We start from the raw sequence: 21,861 nt of genomic DNA on the forward strand, positions 1-21,861 counted from the left end.
TTGTTTAGATTTTTCGTGTTGTTTTTTTTATTCTGACCTTCAGCATGTGTTTTGGTAAACAAAGCAAGCTTCCGGTTATTCAACGAACTGACGGTTTGACCCGAAAAGTTTTAAATATGCTTCTACTTAACTACCGGCATTTGTCAATGTTTCTGTTAGCCGCGGACTGTGTATTTTTACACAAAATATTTAAATGCAGTTTTTGTTTTTAAAAACAAAATGGCGTCGTGTTGATTTAATGAACCTAATCGCCAATATTCGATATTAATGTGCCTAAGTTTCCATGGTAATTTAGCGGAAGTATCATATGTAACACGGTAGCTTAAATAAATCTGAATTTCGTCATGAAATATTGGATTTATATGAACATTTATGCACGTAATAAACAGAAAATTCGTTGATCTTCACAAACTAGCATAAAATAAAAAGAAAATTTGTTTGTTTGCAGTGAGATATCGAAATATATCATCACCGATAAGGGAGACAATTCTGATATTTTCACTCTAGCCTGGTACCCGACTGTATATCGAGAATCATTCTCTCCAAACAGTCGTTTATGGAACGTAGAGAGTAAACACGGGCACCAGTCTATTTTCACTCAGGCTCCGCCTTCGTGAAAATATTCAATTGTCTCCCTTTTCGGTGATGATATATTTCGATATCTCACTGCAAACAAACAAATATCCTCTATGTATTTCTTTCTCTCATTCAAGGACATCGGACATTATGCTAGGGATTTTGCCCTAACACGGGTACTAAACAGTGCCTGCGGCACTGCCTGTGCCGACGAGGATTGAAGGCACTTCGCTTCCTGTACCGCAGGTACTTCGTCAATGTTTACAAAACGAGCGAGGTCGGTGAGTGATTTTTGTCATTTTTATCATTTTGTAACTGCATGAAGCATTTTTTTCAAAAATCGGGGAATGTAGCGGGGTGTAGATGTATCTTATCTACATATCCGTGCTAAAATTTGTGGCAAAAGATCGATTTCGTAGAAACGTAAGGACAAATAAGCTGGGAATGAAACGTGATTTTTTCACATCTGTGACTGTTTAGATTCGATTTCTTTTCGCTGACCCAAACGATGTCGTCTCTGCCGTCGTAAATTGTATTTATAAATGACATGTGATCTGCTAAAACATAAAATGTGTCCAGAAAATTCCGAATTTGAACGTTATGCCAATTTTGGAGAAGTGCCGCAGGCATTTCGACGATGCCGCAGCCCCTTCGAGGTGCCGCAGGCACTTTCAAAAAGTATCGGGACATAAATTTGGCCGAAACTAGACAAATGGAAGACTGTGACAGAGAAACAGAAGGGCAGAAACTAAATGCACCCATGATACTGTAGTAAATTGACTTTATAGTTGTAAAATAAAAGGGACCAAACCTTTGTAACGCTTTAAATATTAATCCATTATGGTGGTATAGGCTATATACCAATAAAAAATTTCAGATTAAATTCAGCTACTTCAGAACAATTTTGTTACAGTTTCTAGATTTTCTCTCCGTCGTAGACCTATTTTCCACAAGATACCCGTACATTTCCTTCAAGTAAACGAAAAGAAAAAGGGATGTTTAATAGTATGCAGTGAAATGCAAGTCAACTGAAGTCAGGTACCCTCATATTGCCGCATTTCAGAAAGCGGTCAGCAGAATAAAAACCCTACTTTGTTTTCACGTAAAACAACTCGAAAACATGCGAGTATTAGCATGAAAAGTGTCCTATTTTATTTGAAATTCATTCCACGAGTGAAATAATGCTCATTTGGCTCCCGATTTACGCGCAGTTGCGCGAAAAATGGAAAAATTAGGATCTATTTACTAGAGACTTCTTTCGACTACACCACGGAAGCACATTTTTGACCGAATTACTGCATTATAACCTCTGCCGTGAGATAGGCAGGTAGCTGTCGCGATACTTCAAGAAATTACCGTGATAAAGCGAAGTTTTCTAATAAGAGTCTCAATAGTCAGAATTTTCCTGTAAATATTATTGCGATGATTCACATTATAATCTCGATACCATTTGTGTAAGAGCCCATTGTGGACAGCTAACACTTACTAGCTAGACAGTTATTTCGGTATAAAATCCGAAACTATATTGATGTTGAAATTTTCTGTAGTTATTTTAATAGCCTAACATTTCCTGGAAATGTTAAGTATATATATATATATATATATATATATATATATATATATATATATATATATATATATATATATATATATATTATATATATATATATATATTGTAAAAATGTTTTCAGAAAAATGGAGAACTTATATAAGTATAGCTCATAAACGATAAAACTGGAGAATTTTTACATGTACGTAAAAACCTATTCGTTTCCTGCAAACAAAACTTTGAAAAAAAGAATAACATATCGGGCAGCATAGGACGGACAGAGAAGGCAATTTTCAAAAAGCATAATGTTTGGGAAATTAACTGACCGGAACAATCGCGTACTAGAGTTTAAGATTACCCGCGAAGATAAACCGATTGCTATACTTTTTTATATTTGTGAATATAAAATATAATCGTACGAATGCGAGTTATTTGAGATTTGGTTAGTTATGGGCCAAATTTATGAAACTTCTAGAAGTGCCTGTGGCACCTCGAAGGGGCTGCGGCATCGTCGAAATGCCTGCGGCACTTTTTCAAAATTGGCATAACGTTCAAATTCGGAATTTTCTGGACACATTTTATGTTTTAGCAGATCACATGTCATTTATAAATATAATTTACGACGGCAGAGACGGCATCGTTTTGGTCAGCGAAAAGAAATGAGTCTAAACAGTCACTGATGTGAAAAAATCACGTTTCATTCCCAACTTATTTGTCCTTACGTTTCTAGGAAATCGATCTTTTGCCACAAATTTTAGCACGGATATGTAGATAAAATACATCTACACCCCGCTACATTCCCCGATTTTTGAAAAAATGCTTCATGCAGTTACAAAATGATAAAAATGACAAAAATCACTCACCGATCTCGCTCGTTTTGTAAACATTGACGAAGTACCTGCGGTACAGGAAGCGAAGTGCCTTCAATCCTCGTCGGCACAGGCAGTGCCGCAGGCACTGTTTAGTACCCGTGCCTAAGTTCAACGCTATTTCTTGACTTCAGTAGCTGATAGTTTTATATAACAGCTTCAAATACTGATAAATAAGTTATATTCCTATCAAACTGTCACAAAAAATAGTTTTATTTTATATTCGTTTTCTTGAAATTCGAACAGTTTGTAACTAAGGGTCATATTTTTGAAAAATTTTAAATGTGTATTTTTAGTTAAAATAAGCATTGGTATTTAAGGTTTGTCTACTATGAAATATTTTAACACAATAAATAAACTGATACCATGCAGATTATAAGTTTTATTGACATTTTTCAAAATAAACGAAACGGAAAAAATAAGAGTGGAACAAAACATTTGGTCCCTAACTATACTTCAAGTTATTTCCACCCGAGTGCTCATGATAACACAGACGCATTGATCATATCCTATTGTTTGTTTTCTATACATCTATTTCTATACTGTATTTATACACATGAACAATACTGACCGGGCATTATGTGGAGGATTATTATTGAATACATGCAGTGGTGTAGCTGGCCATACATTGGCGTAGTTGGCCTTTTTTTCAGTTGAAACGGTGGGGTGCAGGAGACTGCCTATTCCACTTTGGGTTCAGGGATGCCTTAATTTTAGCATTTTATATCAGTGGAACTTCACTAGCTAGTATCAACCTTATTTATATAGATATTCTTGGGGTGTCTGTGTTAGTTCTTTGAGGTCCTTACTAGTATTCCGGTTGGCTTCGAAATAAGTTTCAGATGTGTGAGCGAATTGATGTTAATTCTGGGGGTGTCAGTGTTAGTTATGGGCGAGTCCGTATTAGTTCTATGGGTGTCAGTGTAAGTTCTGGAAGCAATAGGGTTAGTTAATGTGATGGTGTCTGGTGTAGTTTTTGTTAGGGTATAGGATGCTGGATCAAATAAAAGCAAATGTTGCTCTTAAAATGCATTCTATGTTCGCTTCAACTGTGTCCTACAAAAGGTAAAAAAAAATGCACCTAAGTGGCACTATTCCAATAAAAGTTTGTCTGTATTTCTTTGTCATGTTTACGTTGAAGACACATATGTAATATGTCGAAGCAACTTGCTTGGTTCTTGACTTATGACAGATGCAGTTGTCTCAATCCTGATTACACTCAATCGATGGATTTAGACTTGTCAAGAAGTAACAGATCTGATTGCAAAATTCATAAGATATACTTATAAAGATCTGTCTGCTTTCTAGCTTCACTTTCTATGTCCCCTATTTATTTAGTTTAGTGTTTTCTGTGCTTGAAATATTTGCAAAAATGAATAAAGCTGTATATATATATGTAAGGTTTAGGAAACACATGCAATAAGTGTCAAATATTTATGTTAAAATTTATTTGCTGACACCCTGTACGTAGTTTTTTTTCAAGTTTAAACACTTTCCCACCCGTGACCAAGTGTCATTTTTGCAGAATACGTATATAATAATTATTTACAAAGGCATGTGAACTATTTTGTTGCGTCACTGGTGGGAAAGATGTTTAAAACGTAAAAATGATTTATGTTCATATTTTAATAGAAAAGAGAATGAGAAATGTCTACAAAGTCTTCCTTTTTGTTCATAAACTTGTAAAATGAAGTCGCATTTATCAAGAAATGGTCTTCAACTATCATAACTATGCAATTTCAGAAGTCTATCCCTATGTCAAGTTTTCCTTAATCGGATAGGCAATCTGAATAGGAAAATGTCCGAGGTCCTTTCTCATTAAGACACGACGATTGGACATATTAAAAAGAAAGAAAAAAAATGACAAGTGTGCACAAAGACTGCATGGACAAACACACGGATGAACTGCCTCTGGAACCTACGTTAGTATCTGTGATATTACGTACATTACCGTGGATCCCCGATTTAATAAAATAGCAGACGACACAAACATAACCCTCGGGAACCTCCGTTAATATTCGTGATATAACGTACATTACCGAGGATCCCTGATTCAATGAAAACGGAAGAATAGGCGAGCGGATTGATCAGGCGACGCTCAAACCCCTAAAGCTTACTGGGTATCGTTTTGAAATGTTAAAATAAAGATATAAGTCATCAATTACGATATTTTCGGTTTACTCCGAGCTACAGTAAAATGCTAATGTTTGTATTGTGAATTTGGATGACGAAAACGGCCATGTATTATGAAAATTTAAAATCATCACCAACTTTCTTTCTTAATTTTTCACGGGAATGATACCTCCAGATCTTTCTAGAAAACTCACTACTCTCACTCAAAATCTTGGAGCCATCATTACCATCACCCGTCTTATACTTCCTTTACATGCGTGTATTCCCTAACTAAATTTCAGTTTTTCAACGGTCTAAATCCGGAAACGCGCCTTTTGTGAAAATTCACTTTCATTTCCAAGAAATAATGTTTATTTCAGACAGAACTGTTATGTGAAAATGATACAAAACAAGACATTTAATACTGACTGCTGAACTGAGGCCTATGCATGTATCATTGAAGACTTTACATAAAATTTATATATGTGCCATGAAATAATGTATAAAAGTATGGTTCCTTGTTACGGTCTGAGTATAGTATTCTGGATATTGATAAGTGTCACGCAGACGAATTGTTATAATTTGAAAGATTGTGTAAGAAATAAAGAAACTATTGATGTGTATAGGAGGTCAGGAACATACTCTGGACATAACTTGAGGCAATTTTCGGACATTTGGGAAAACCATAGGAGGCAATGGAGCTGATGTACAAACTTAAAATCAGTACAATTTTTTTTACATAACCTAAAATGATTTTGGCCCTGTTAAATGCCCTATAAACTACAGAGGATACACCATTGAAAAAGATCCGATCTATCACGGCCCAGTTTGCAAGATTTTCAAGTCCATCTGGGTAATACATATGAGCCGCGCCATGAGAAAACGGACATGGTGGCTTTCCGACCAGCATGGATCCAGACCAGCCTGCGCATACGCGCAGTCTAGTCAGGATCCATGCTGTTCGCTTTCAAAGTCTATTGGAATTAGAGAAACTGTTAGCGAACAGCATGGATCCTGACCAGCAGGCTGGTCTGGATCCATGCTGATCGCTAAGCCACTATGTTGGTTTTCTCATGGCGCGGCTCATATATGCTTAAAATAACTATGAATGTGTAGAAATATACACAAGACAATGTATGGTACCATGTTTCCAAGCATTGCGTTGCACCAGTTGCTTGGTAAGATTAATGAATGGTGTCTCAGAGTGGTAAAGGTCGCTGACTTCGAATCACTTGCCTCGCTGTGGGTTCGAAACATCGCGTGAGGATGTTGTCTGTATGGCTTATCGGAGGTCAGTATTTATAAGTGTCCACTCGTTCTTAAAAGAATGCCCGGATGGGCACCTGTGATAAATTATTGCATGTACTATTTAGAATTTTTCTGACAGACATATCTATCTTACTCTGTCGAAATACTTGAAGTTGACAGGACAGGTGTACAGAAACAGTGTGATAGTTTCTATGATTTCAGCTAGTGACGTATATTTTGCTCGCAGATGAACAGTTTGTAACTTGGATTCATCAAAACAAAAACATAAAGTAGAAAATGTGACATTAGTTGTAAACGTGTATTTTTGCGATTTGATCTAGTTTTTGATCCAAATTTCAGACTTGGTCGTGATTTTACCAAAATAAACATTCCGGCCTTGTTTCGTACAGATCATGACGAAATGACACTAATGGCTGTTTCTTTCCTAACCTAGTGATAACAAAAAACTTCCCATACTTCAATACAGGTTCAAACCCCGGCTTAGTATGTAAATCATATGAATGAGCATCTTTTTCACTTTGACTTTGACTCATCAACAGCAAAAACCTCAAGTGTCATATGTTGAAAATAGAAAATAGGTCTGTGAAGTTAGGTATTTTGTTGTTTAATTCACACCGACAGTTATAGGTCATATGGCGATTTTCCAGCTTTGATGGTGAATGAAGACCCCAGGTGCCCCTCCGTGCATTATTTCATCATAAGCGGGCACCGACCTTCCGTAAGCCAGCTGGATAGCTTCCTTACATGAAGAATTCAACACCCCGACTGAGGCTCGAACCCACGTCGGTTAGGGGTAAGTGATTCGAAGTCAGCGACCTTAACCCCTCGGCCACTGAGGCCCCCTGTGAAGTTAGAGTAGGAGCAAGTGTTCTATAGTTATTAAGCAGAAACTTTTCAGTCTAAAGGTCAGTGACCCTGACCTCCGACATACTGACATGTAAAAAGTATAGGTCATTTACATTCAATCTCCCTAGGACGTTTAAAGGCTGTAGGCTAAAGGGTTCTTCAGATATTGGCCGGAGAACATTTTCAGTCTAGAGGTCACCATGACCTTCAAACAACTGACCCGTAATGATCATTTGATGACGACAGGAAATCATATTGTAGTTCTAAATCTGTCAGCTACAGCACTCTTCAAGTATACAGCAGACAAAGTTTTTTTCAGTCTCAACCTCCTTGTGGCAATAGATGTTTACTTACCACAGACAATTCTATAAAGCTTAGCGTCAGTAGGCCAACGCACTCTTGAAATATTGGTCGGAAACTGTTTACAGTCTCAAAATTACTATGAAAGTTATTCCACTGATCCCAACAACAGTAAGGGTCATCTGCTGTCTACAGGTAATAGTCCCATGAAGTTTGACTACTGTAGGCACAGGTATTATCTAGTTATTGATCAGACAAGGCAATCTGAGACAGCTGTCCGCCGCCGCTGTTATAGATAGTGAAAGGGCTGATGGTAATAGGTGGAAGCACTGACGTTGTTAATTATATGACAACATCTATGAATTTGAAAATTCTTCAAGGGGTTTAGAAGATACAGAGCAGACCCAAAATGAAGGCTCAGACCTTTGACCTTGAGTTGTGACCTTGACCTTGAGCCAACATGGCTGACTCATAAGTTCTTAAAAATGTCTTGATGAGGTGATCAAGTGACCAAAGTTTCATGAAAATAATTCAATGTGTTTGGGAGATACAGAGCTCAAACCTTTGACATTGAGCCAACACGGCTGACACGCGAGGTCTGCATATTGTCTTGATGAGATGATCATTTGACCTAAGTTTCATGAAAGTCCTTCAAAGGGTTAAGGAGTACAGAGCCGACACGGCTGACTCATAAGTTCTGCACATTGTTTTAATGAGGTGATCATTTGACCAAAGTTTCATGAAAATAGGATATATACTTAGCGATAGAAATGTTACGGAGGAACGTCAGGACAGACCATTCCTATTAAAACGATGCCGACAGACCAACAATGAGCAAAACAATTCACCACATATTCTTCAAAGTTGGGCATAAATATGACATTTTGACATCTTCTCCCTGTACGAGATTCAGAGACACAAAAGCATTTGGCTTGTGAATAATGGCCTTAGAGCTTGACCTTTCAGCTATTGACCAATCCTCCTGTTACAGCGTTTATATTTAGTAATTTTAAACTGAACTTCACGGCATACATTTATGTCTGTAATCAATCAATTAACACTATGGTTAAGTGGTAGCTTAAAAATACAAGAAGTTGTCTGTGCTTTTCAAATTGTATTTCCATTTAGAACTTTATAATACATTTTCAAAAATCACAGCTTGGCTTTCAGTTCTGTAAACACCATGGCCAATCTTTGATGGATACCTGAAAAAAAAAAAAGAAATCAGTCAAGATACACATATTCAAAAGAGCTGTTTGAAGAACGTGTATGCCCCCATGATGGGTTGTTCCTCTGATCTGTATGACCTTGACCTACTAATCCCCAAAACATTTGGGATCATCTACTTCTTATGCCTAATCATACCATGTATGGTAACTGTAAGAGCAATTGAGTATACCAGCTAATGTAACGGATGAATTAAGAAGGTCCAAGACCTTCAGCATATGACAGTGAATATATTTATGACACACAGAATCATGAATAATAATATTTGTGATCAGTATAAAAGCATAAAACAGATCATGCGCCCTCATTTGAAAAAATTTGAGAGATGACCTTACAATGATGCTATAGATCAGTTTTAATGAAAACTAGAGTTGTCACAGGAGTGACGAATTATACCCCAACAATATGTCCTTGTCACAGAACTAAGCCAATGTCGACAGTGAACATGCTTGACCTTTGACCTACTGACCTCAAAATCAATAGAGGTAATTTGCTGGTCATGATCAACCTCCCTATGAAGTTTCATGATCCTCGGCCCAAGCGTTCTCAAGTTATTGTCTGGAAAAGGTTTAAATGTTTCGGGTCACTCTGACCTTTGACCTTTGGAACTCAAAATCAATACAAATCATCTGCTGTTAATGACCAACCTCCCTATTAAGTTTCGTGATCCTAGTCCCAAGCCTTCTGAAGTTATTGTCTGAAAACCGTTTAAATGTTCCGGGTCACTGTGACTTTGACCTGTGACCTACTGACCTCAAAATCAGTAGGGGTCATCTGCTGGTCATAACCAATCTCCCTATAATTTTCATTAACCTAGACCCAAGTGTTCTCAAGTTATCATCTGGAAACCGTTTAACTGTTTGTGTTATTGTGACCTTGACCTTTGACCTACTAGCGTCAAAGTCAAACTTGACCTGTATTTTATCATGTTACACCTGTGTACCAAAATTTATGATTATAGACCCAAGCGTTCTCATGTTGTCATCCGGAAACCGTTTAACTGTTCCGAGTCACTGTGACCTTGACCTATGACCTACTGACTCAAAGTAGAATTTGACCTGTATTTCATGATGTTACACCTGTGTACCAAAATTTATGATCCTAGACCCAAGCGTTCTCAAGTTATCATCCGGAAAGCATTTAAATGTTCCGAGTCACTGTGGCCTTTACCTTTGACCTACTGAACTCAAAGTAGAACTTGACCTGTATTTCATGATGTTACACCTGTGTATCAAAATTCATGATCCTAGGCCCAAACGTGTTCTCAAGTTATCATCCGGAAACCATTTAACTGTTCCGAGTCACTGTGACCTTGACCTTTGTCCTACAGACATCAAAGTCAAACTTAACCATCATTTTATGATGTTACACCTGTATACCAAAATTAATGATCCTAGGTGCAAGCGTCCTCAAGTTATCATCCGGAAACCGTTTAACTGTTCAGGTTAATACGACCTTGACCTTTGACCTACTGACCCTAATTTCAAACTTGACTTGTATTTTCTAATGTTACATTTGTGTACCAAAAATTATTAAAATCGGTCAAGCCTTTCATGAGTTATCTTTCGGAAACCATGACCCAGTTTCAAACTTTACCTAGAAATAATCAAGACAAACATTCTGACAAAGTTTCATAAAGACTGGGTCACAACTGTGGCCTCTAAAGTGTTCACAAGTATTTCCTTTGATTTGTCTGGGTGATCTAACTTTTGACCCCACATGACCCAGCTTCAAACTTGACCTAGAAATCATCAAGGCAAACATTCTGGCCAAGTTGCATAAATATTGGGTAATAACTGTGGCCTCTAGAGTGTTCACAAGCTTTTCCTTTGATCTGGCCTACTGACCTAGTTTTTGACCCACATGACCAAGTTTCAAACCTGACCTAGAGCTCATCAAGACTAACATTCTGACCAAGAATCATAAAGATTGGGTCACAAATGTGGCCTCTAGAGTGTTCACAAGGCAAATGTTGATGCACGCCAGACAATGACCGGTCACAATAGCTCACCTTGAGCACTTTGTGCTCTGGTGAGCTAACAAAAAACAAAGTTCCATAACTCAGCAGAATATATGTTAACTCTTATCATGCTGGTCACGACTGATTCTGTCTTTGCGACCAGTGTAAATCATGATTAACCTGCACATCCATGCAGTCTGATCATGATCTGCACTGTTTACCATTCAGTCAGTTTATTTTTCATAAGTACCCCTTTTTACAGTTAATGGTACTGTGACTAATTCATTATAGAAATTTAGCAGGATAAGGGTAAGACCCTAACATGCACAATGCACAACTAGGGTTTGTACTGATCACATCTGAACTAGCTTCAAGACAAAGAGTTATCTACTTCTTTTCTATTTTTAGCTCTGGATATACCAAGTTTGAAGAAGATACATTCAGCTGTTCATGACAAGTGTAGGTTAAAGGTATTTCTATTTTTAACTCAGCCTCTAACTGCCCCTAAAAGGGGACCCAAATGCCCTCACTTTGAACAAACTTGGGTGAGGACCTTTAATTAATGCTACAAACCAAATTTAATGAAGATCCATCAAGCAATTCATAAGAAGAAGTCATTTAAAAGTTTTTCTTCCTTTAGCTTTTGATGGCCACTAAAAATCAAGAAGAATCTTAGAAAACTATTTAATTAAAAGTCCATGACAGGATGTTACTGACCAAGTTTTGTGTAATTCTGACCGGTAGTTTCAGCGAAGAAGATGTTTAAATGAAATTACTAACACAGGAAGCCAGGCGAGGTACAACCAACCATCCACCTACACTAACAGCTCAACCTGAACAAAGTTCAGGTGAGCTAAAATGGTGGCACCATTCATGAAATACTGGTGTCAGTTGTGGACCTTGTGTCATGTGATGTGGGTGATGATGCCAAACAACTATTTTAAGTTTGAATTAAAACCATTTAATAATAACAGAGGTAGAGTGAATGTTCGTCAAAATAAAACTTTTACCTAACATTTAATTAACAAGATGGCCTAAGGTTGCTCAAGATAAACATTCTGACCAAAATTCATAAAGATTAAATCACAACTGTGACCTCTAGTGTTTACAAGCTTTCCTTTGATTCGACCGAGTGACCTTGTTTTTGACTCAACATGACCCAGATTCATTATTTAAGTACAATTTGGCATAATTCATTAAAAATTTGTGTATTTTTTTGGGACCTTGTGTCATTATGATGTGGGAGATGACATGGAACAACTGCAATGTATTTCAAGTTTTAATCAATTAATAATTAATAGAATGAGAAGTGCACTGAAAATTTAACCTGAAATTTTTAGTACAAAAGGGGAATAATTCATGGAATACTGGTGCCAGAGTTTTGTCCCTTGTGTCATATGATGTGGTTTTAAGTTTGAAGAAAATCCACCTTGTACTAACAGGTGTAGACATGGATGCTGATGCCGGGGCAAGTAGGACAGCTCTCCATATACTTACATACAGTCAAGCTAAAAAAGCTTCAGATGAATTCAGTTAAGCAAGTACTTACTTGACTTGTATGTAGAAACTCAGTAGATAACAGGGCAGCATTAACAAGGTGTCTTGGGCTGTTGCTCACTCAGAACTGTCTTCAAAAGGATGTCTTGTACAGTTGTCAACTCATACAATACCTGAAAAAACAACAACATATATACATGTTTTTTCATCAAATAATGTAAAGAACCACCCTCTACTTCAATTGACTGACCAATGATTGTCCCAACCCTCATTTTAATTTCTCTAGATGAAAACAAATATCCTATTATCTTCTTTCAGTCATAATCACTGTGTTACTTTAGTGCAATTTTCTGAAAGAAGTTTAGTTAAATGTAAGAATTGTTTACAATTTGCTCTGTCTGCAATTCTAGTTTAAACACTGTATTGTGAAATAAAATATGAAGAAAAAAAAAAACTGATGATCTACTATAATAATAATAATAATAATAATAATAATAATAATAATGACTTTATTTATAGTGGATAACATATTTGGCTATGCCAATTTACAATACGGTCCACATATACATGGCTATATACAAAAACAATGAACATGAATAAAATTATGGCAAGATAAAACACAGAGTTATATGTTATCAGAAAAATAATATGAGAATGAAATATATACAATACAGGACACTATATTTGCTAACTGGAGTATTTACATTGAAAATGGTGAGAGATGGTAGAGACAATATTTCCTGACACTTAATTGCAATTATGAATTTTTGTACTGTCAGAGTATTGCCACTGAAGGTATGATCTTTTAAATTTTTCCAGGGTGTCTGAAGAACGTATGTATTTAGGTATGTTATTCCAGATAACTGGTCCAGAGTAGTGCAAGGATTTGCGAAAAAATTCCTTTTTTGGCATAGGTACTACTAGTTCATCTTTTTGTCTAGATCTAAGTTTATGATCAGATGTATGCTTTTGAGTAAATTTTGAAGTAAGGTAATTAGGACATTGATCATTAGTTGATTTATATATTTAATTCGGTCAGAAAAAGTCATCCATTTCAATTCTGTAAATAATTCAGCAGATGGGGCATCAAATTTTTTGTCAAGAATGATTCTTGCAGCACGTTTTTGGAATTTCAAAACAGTTTCAAGAAGCTCGTCACTGCAGTTTCCCCATATAGTGCAGCAATAATCAAGATGTGGCAAAATATAAGCATTGAAAAACAGCTTTCGGGAGTGTAAGTTTAGGAAAGATTTTATGCGTAAGAGAAGATATAAGTATGTATTGCATTTTTTCATGGTTTGTTCAACCTGATACTTCCAGTTTAGATGTTTATCTACATGTACTCCTAAAAGTTTCTCAGTGGATGAGTATGAAAGTGCTTGACCCTGCATTTGAATAGTATTACAGGTTATGTGATTTGTTATTTTATTGTTGTTATATGAGGCAGTGGTGTACATAGCTTTTGTTTTAGATGTATTAGGAAGCATTTGAGTTATCAGTGCACCATTTTTCAACAGTATTTATGTCAGCATGTAGTGTATTGTGTACTTCTGTTACTGATTTACCCGAGGCAGATATTGTTGTATCATCTGCAAACATGTCAATTGATGATTTGCCTGTGTGTAGTGGAAGGTCATTGATATACAGTATGAACAGTATTGGCCCTAGAACAGAGCCCTGGGGTACACCAGCAGAAATGTCTTGGGCAGAAGATAGCTGACCTGCTACAGAAACTTTTTGGGAACGGTTCTCTAGATATGATGATAACCATGCTATAGAAGATTCACTGAAGTTGTACAATTTTAATTTGTCTATTAATAGAGAGTGATTTACTAGATCAAAAGCTTTGGTCAGGTCTAAGAAAATAGTTCCAACATAGGAGTTACCATTTATAGCAGTAATCCATTCATCAATTATGTTAGTGAGGGCAGTTTCACAAGAATGGTTTGAACGAAAGCCTGATTGTTTTGAATGGAGAAGATTATTTATTTCTAAGAAGTTTTTCACTTGATTAGATACATGTCTTTCTATAAGTTTAGATAAAATTGGAAGTATTGATCTACTCATATCTAAAACTTTGGTATGGGCAAAACAATAATTTCAACCTACAGTAATATAGAATATGTATATGCCACTCTGTTAGTTTCTATAGGATGCCATAATGATTGGCTGTAAAAACTAATTGTGTTTATGGGGATGGGTTCTTTTCATTCCTTTGTTAAGGTCAATTTAACAAGCAATTTACCAATTATAGTTTTACTATTTTAATATTAGTATCTCCATAGTATTTAGTATAACGCATCCTGAAAATACATATGAACAATACTTACTATAAGTACTTACAATCATGTAAGACACAAAGTCGTTACACAAAATACCGTACAGTTCATATTAAGAATATCTCTTAATCAAATAATGACATCTCAGGCTCAAACATATACATGTGTGTGTAGTGGCATATTACAACTAAAATACATATACTTCAGGAAGTGTGTAAACTCAAATGTACATTGCTATGCAATTAATTAAAGGTTACAAATACAAATTATGCATACCTGGTTGTGGACCTTAATCCACCATATGTCAAAGCAATATCTCAGCACAGCATAACACACACACACTCTGTGATCTGGTTAGAGATCTGTAAATGATTAAATTGTTTATAGTGCAAACAGAGATTGAGACAGTGATATAAGAAAGACTGCCATTTATGAAACAAAATATAACTGTCTAAACAGAATGAGCCAATAGCATAAAAGATAAAATCATTCCTAAGCACTTTATGAGACCATTGAATTGATAATTACAAACTGTAGTGAGTGAAATAAAAAACCTGTATTTAATCCAATATTAATTCAACTGTTTTAAAATAAAAAGCTCAACACAATCATGTATTCAAGGATATAAATTAGCAGGGGCCCAGTAGCCCATGGCCCCTAGATTTTGGGCTGGACCCCTAAATTGTTGGAGAAAATGCCCATATACCTAATGTTAAACATTTATTTTTGAAAGTCTGGGTCCCTAAATAAAAATAGCTAGTTTATATTCCTAGTATTCAGTTACATGACTATACAGACAATGACCAGGTATCTTATGAAAGACTAATCCAATGAAATTAAAGCATTTCAGAGGGAAAATTTTTACCTAGGGTCAATGCACATGAATGCACACAATTACCTAGGGTCAATGCACATGAATGCACACAAAACACAATAAAACTAACAAAGGGAAATAACTCTTGATTTTAAAATATTACTATCCAAACCCTTAAAATCAGGGCTGTCACATATACATCCATGTTTTAAACAAACTTTACAAGTCAAAAGGGGCCATAATTCAGCCAAAATCCTTGATGGAGCTATGTACTTGTCTTGTGCCTATAACTGGACATGGTGATGATAAACAAGTGTTGAAAGTTTCAAAGCTTTATCTCAAAAGACTGTCAAAATAGGGACTGTTTTGAACCACTTAACCAAGGTGTGACACCGACGCTGAGGTGAGTAGGTATACTTATTCTTCGAATAGCTGAGCTAATAGGCATAATAATATGCACCTATTTATTTGTTATTTAGCAAGAGATAATAATAATAGACAAGGCACTGATTGTTTAATAATCCATTAACCGTCATTAAGTAAAAGAAGAAACTGTTTGTGAAAACGTCTCTTGTATCTCGTAACGGCTACCAAATGTGTGGGAAACATAAATACCATACGGGTTAATTATTATTAAAAATAGTTTTTTCACAACATATTTAACATTATTTTGTTTAATCTTTATATTTTTCTGCCAGTTCGAATCCCTGTGATTTATTTGGTGATTTATATTTTGTTTTTCTCGGTTACTTACGTTTTGAAAGATTGGATGAACATTGTTATCTGTAAAGCATTAATATATCAAAGTTTAAGGTGAATACTGATGAAGTCTTTTTTGTTATTTCATTTTCAACAAAATATAAAATGTAAATGATCCTTAATCTCTAAAAAACAGAGGTTCCTACCCCTAGAAAACCCCTTACAGACTTGTCTAAAGGTATAGGTATTATGAATTATTGTCAGATAGAGTCGACAAAAAGTAATATTCTGTATTAGTAAATTCAAAAGACCTTTAAATATTGTACATAATGTTAAAATATAAATTGAATATTAAAGTACTTATGTTATTTCTTCACTAAATATGCATGCAGTTTTATAGTAAAAAAGGGGAAATATATATGTGTACTAAATATAACATTAACATATTTAATTTTGAAAAGAGGCAGTATCTCTATTATACACTGGCCATGCATTCCCTTTCCAGGGTTTTAGTCTGCAGCATTGACGATTTAAACAACGGAAAGGTTACAAAATGCGCCAAGATGCACCATTTTACATTTAGAAATTAACTAAGAATGTAAAATTTTTCCAGGGGAGCATGCCCCTAACCCCTAGAACAATGGCTTACATTTCCATTTTGGCCATGCTACACTGACACAGGTTTACTTTCTCTGAGGTACAGTAGTTGCCCCCGACCAACGCTTCATTAGGAAAAAAATTAACGTCATGATATACACCAAAAAATGCACCACTTTGTATCTGTAATGGATGAATTCTACAGGGAGCATGCTCCCAAACCCTCCTAGGACAGTGTCTTACACTTCCATTTTGGCCTAGCTACGCCCATTAATTATGAATTTCGCCAGATAGCACCATATTTTGCATTTAGAATGTAAAAATCTTCCGGGGGGGAGCATGACTGCCCCCCTCACCAACCAAACACCCTAGTACAGTGGCTTACACTTCCATTTTGGCCCTGCTACGCACTTGACACTGGTGTACTTTCTATAAGGTACAGTAGTTCCCCTGGGTCTACACTTTATGAAAAAGTTTAAAGGTCCAGTTACACACACACACACAAAAATGCACCGCTTTGCCTCTATGATGTCCAGTTTTTCCCGAACCCTCTAGGACAGTGGCTTACACTTCCATTTTGGCCTAGCTAAACCCCAGAATTATGAATTTTGCAAAAAATACATTTTGCATCTAATTTATGCAATTTTTACATGGGAGCATGCCCCAGAACTCATAGGACAGTGGCATACACTTCCATTTTAGCCTAGCAACGCCCCTGAATTATGAACTTCACCAAAACACATCATGTCTTATCTAGAACGTATTTTTTCAGGGGTAACATCACCCCATCCCCTTTAGAACAGTGACTCATACTTCCATTATGGCCCAGCTACGCCTTTGACACTGGTGTACTTTCTAAATTGTACAATAGCTCCCCGGGTCTACACTTCATTTTGAAAAATGAAAAGCATAAAATTCCATTTTAGCCTAACTACACCCTTGAGTTATAAATTTCAAGCTTTAGGTCTTGTGATTCAAAGTTACAGTCATATTATAGTATTATGAAATATTGCCATTTACAATGTATATTATATTTTATCACAATTAAGTTACAGTATAAAATGATTACATTGTTTATTCATAATTTCATTATGTAAAACAGTTTCAATAAAGATTTTTTATAAAACACATCTCTAAATAAAACAACTATTGGGTTATCACATTCATTCTTGTTGTGAGACACAAAATTTAACCTTTTGATTAAAGTTTTACAATCATTGAACATGTTCTAAAATTTTCAAACCACCATTAGAACAGATTCCAAGCTTATCAAATTGGTCAGTGCCATTAATTCACATTATCTGATTCTTAATGGGACATCATGCTGACAAGATAACAAGCCTGAAAGTTCCAAATCAAAATTGATTCTCCAGCTACCCCTTGTCCTATAACTGGTATCACATGTATGTCCAATACAGTATGGTTCGTTCCTAGTTCCTGTCATCCCATACAGACATTCATCCCCGAAATTTTCGTAACGCAACAACTAACGCTTCTGGACCAATTTTAGTGCGACATTCATATTTTTTTTACACAAGATTCTCGCGATACTGCGGCCTTGGCAGAAACCTGGCCGACACCAACGCACAGGTGAGCTAGTCCGATAGCTCTACCTATTCTAAGAATAGTCTAACTAAAATAAGAACTCCGCCAAGCGGGGCAATATATGCCCAAAGGGTTACATCAGAGAATGGGAGCGAAATTTCAAGAACCTGACTGTTGAAGCCCAAAGGACAACAAAGGGAAGAAATTCCAAAGAAAATATGTAAGTCCAAAAAAATCCTTACAAGGTACAGGTATGTCAAAATACACCTAAAAGTTGGAGGTACCATTCATGTTGTACCACAGGAATGTGGTCTCGGTTTTTCTCTATGGCCAATAATAAAAAAAATTTCAAAATAAGCTATTTATAGTAACATAAAAGGGAAACAAGAGCTCGTCGAACACGAAATGCCCCCCTTGATGCATTCAGTAATTGCACAAGGAACAGAAATTATATGCTCACTGTAAACAAAAGTTATACCATTCTGGTTAAATCTGACTTTGACCTTTAACCTAACAAGAGATTACAGAGTGATCTTGGCACCATCCACTGAGCCATTTTTGAATGTTCCAAATTTCAAGACTAGCTCAAGGTCAAAATCAAGGTCAAATTTCATTTCGGTACAAAGCAATGTGTATATGGTCAAAATTTGAAAGCTGTGGCTTGAGAAATGTGGAAGTAGGTCACTAGATCAATTTCAAGGTCAAAGTTCATTTCGGTAGACATAACTACAAATACTATAAAATATGCATGTGGTTCAAATTTGGAGGCTGTAGCTTGAGAAATGTGAAAGTAGATAATAGGTAAAAATCAATGTCAAATTTCAATTCAGAACACAAAAATATGCATGCGGTCCACATTTGAAGACTGTAGCTTCAGAAATGTGAAAGTAGGTCACTAGGTCAATCTAAAGATCAAAGTTCATTTCTGTACACAAAAGTATGCATGTGGTTCAAATTTGAAGGCTGCAGCTTGAGAAATGTGAAAGTAGGTCACTAGGTCAAAATCAAGGTCAAATTTTATTTCGGAACACAAAACTATGCAAGTGGTCCAAATTTGAAGCTGTACCTTCAGAAATGTGAAAGTAGGTCACTAGGTCAATCTCAAGATCAAAGTTCATTTCAGTACACAAAAAACTATGCTTGTGGTTCAAATTTGAAGGCTGTAGCTTGAGAAATGTGAAAGTAGGTCACTAGGTCAAAATCAAAGTCAAATTTTATTTTGGAACAAAAACCTATGCATGTGGTCCAAATTTGAAGCCTGTACCTTCAAAAATGCGAAAGTAGGTCACTAGGTCAATAACAAAGTCAGTTTGTTTCAGCACACAAACCTATGCATGTGGTCCAAATTTGAAGGCTGTAGCTACAGAAATGTGAAAGTACGTCACTAGGTCAAGATCAAGGTCAACTCATGTCAAGGTTCATCTTGCCACTCAAAACTATACATGTGGTCCTAATTTGAATGATGTAAGTCTTGGACATGAAGATTCTAAGTTTTTCCCTATATAAGTCTATATGAACCATATGACCCTGGGGCGGGGCCACATTTGACCTAGAGGGATAATTTGAACAAACTTGGGAGAGAACCACTAAATGATGCTATCATTACAAAATATCAAAGCCATAGTCTTTGTGGTTTGGACAAGAATATTTTCCTATATAAGTCTATATATAACCATGTGACCCCAGGGGGGAGCCATATTTGACCCTAGGGGAATAATTTGAATAATCTTAGTTAGGGACCGCTAAATGATGTCATATACAAAATATCAAAGCCCTAGGCCCTGTGGTTTTGGACAGAGGGTTTTTCAAAGTTTTTTCCTTATAAGTCTATTATAAACCATGTGACCCCCGAGATGGGGCTATATCTGACCCCAGGGAAATAATCTGAACAATCTTGGTAGAGGTCCACTAGATTTTGCTACATATATACCAAATATCAAAGCCCTAGGCCCTATGGTTTTGGACAAGAAGATCAGAAACCTTTTAACTGTTCCTGGCCAATGTGACCTTGACCTTTGACCTAATGATCTCAAAATCAATAGGGGTCATCTGCTGGTCATGGCCAACCTAACTATCAATTTTCCTGACACTAGGCCCAAGCGTTCTTGAGTTATTGCCTGGAAACCATTTTACTGTTCCTGGTCACTGTGACCTTGACCTTTGACATACTGACCTCAAAATCAATAGGGGTCATCTGCTGGTCATGACCAACCTCCCTATCAACTTTCGTGACCCTAGGCCTAAGCGTTCTTGAGTTATCATCCGGAAACCGTTTTACAATTCAGGGTCACTGTGACCTTGACCTTTAACATACTGATCTCAAAATCAATAGGGGTCATCTGCTGGTCATTACCGACCTCCCTATCAATTTTCATGATCCTAGACCCAAGTGTTCTTGAGTTATCATCTGGAAACCGTTTTACTATTCAGGGTCACTGTGACCTTGATCTGTGACATACTGACCTCAAAATCAATAGGGGTCATCTGCTGGTCATGACCAACCTCCCTATCAGTTTTCGTGACCCTAGGCCTAAGCGTTCTTGAGTTATCATCCGGAAACCGTTTTACTGTTCAGGGTCACTGTGACCTTGACCTTTAACATACTGATCTCAAAATCAATAGGGGTCATCTGCTGGTCATTACCGACCTCCTTATCAATTTTCATGATCCTAGGCACAAGTGTTCTTGAGTTATCATCCAGAAACCGTTTTACTATTCAGGGTCACTGTGACCTTGACCTTTGACATACAGACCTCAAAATCAATAGGGGTCATCTGCTGGTGATGACCAACCTCCCTATCAATTTTCATGATCCTAGGCCTAAGCGTTCTTAAGTTATCATCTGGAAACGGATTGGTCTACATTCCGACCGACCGACCTACCGACCGACATCTGCAAAACAATATACCCCTCCTTCTTCGAGGGGGGGGGGGGCATAATAATTCCAAAACAAGAGCTGTCTCCATAGGATGACACATGCCCCCGATGGCACTTTGAATGAATAGTTATGGCCGATGTTAGAGTTTAGGACCTTTGACCTACGGAGCTGGGTCTTGCGCGCGACACATCGTCTTACTGTGTCACATATTCATGCATAGTTATTTTAAAATCCATGCATGAATGACAAAGATATGGACCGGACATGCCCATCATTGCACTATCATGAAAAATGATCTTTAGTCTAAGTGTGACCTTGACCTTTGAGCTACGGACCTGGGTCTTGCGTGTGACATGTCGTCTTATTGTGGTACACATTCATGCCAAGTTATTTGAAAATCCATCCATCGATGACAAAGATATGGACCGGACACGCCCATCAATGCACTATCCTTTACCTTCTAAGTGTGACTTTGACCTTTGAGCTACGGACCTGGGTCTTGCGTGTGACACGTCGTCTTATTGTGGTACACATTCATGCCAAGTTATTTGAAAATCCATCCATCGATGACAAAGATATGGACCGGACATGCCCATCAATGCACTATCCTTTACCTTCTAAGTGTGACCTTGACCTTTGAGCTACGGACCTGGGTCTTGCGCACTGCACGTCGTCTTACTGTGGTACACATTCATGCCAAGTTATTTGAAAATCCATCCATCGATGACAAAGATATGGACCGGACACGCCCATCAATGCACTATCCTTTAACGTTTAAGTGTGACCTTGACCTTTGAGCTACGGACCTGGGTGTTGCGCACTGCACGTCGTCTTACTGTGGTAC

At 36.8% G+C, this 21,861-nt stretch overlaps 1 long non-coding RNA gene across 4 annotated transcripts in view; it reads right to left on the reverse strand.

Annotated features, from left to right (window-relative positions):
- Positions 1-8,622: 8,622 nt before the first annotated feature.
- Positions 8,623-21,861, reverse strand: part of LOC123555527 (uncharacterized) — a 35,330-nt gene continuing 22,091 nt past the window's right edge. For all 4 annotated transcript variants that reach the window (XR_008372767.1, XR_008372765.1, XR_008372768.1 and 1 more), the window contains 3 exons: positions 14,761-14,846; positions 12,258-12,378; positions 8,623-8,726 (listed from right to left, as the gene is read on the reverse strand). This is a non-coding gene — a long non-coding RNA (uncharacterized LOC123555527). The remainder of the gene's footprint in view (positions 8,727-12,257; positions 12,379-14,760; positions 14,847-21,861) is intronic.

The sequence above is a fragment of the Mercenaria mercenaria genome, chromosome 10 (genome assembly GCF_021730395.1).
Source record: "Mercenaria mercenaria strain notata chromosome 10, MADL_Memer_1, whole genome shotgun sequence".
Lineage (NCBI taxonomy): Eukaryota > Metazoa > Mollusca > Bivalvia > Venerida > Veneridae > Mercenaria > Mercenaria mercenaria.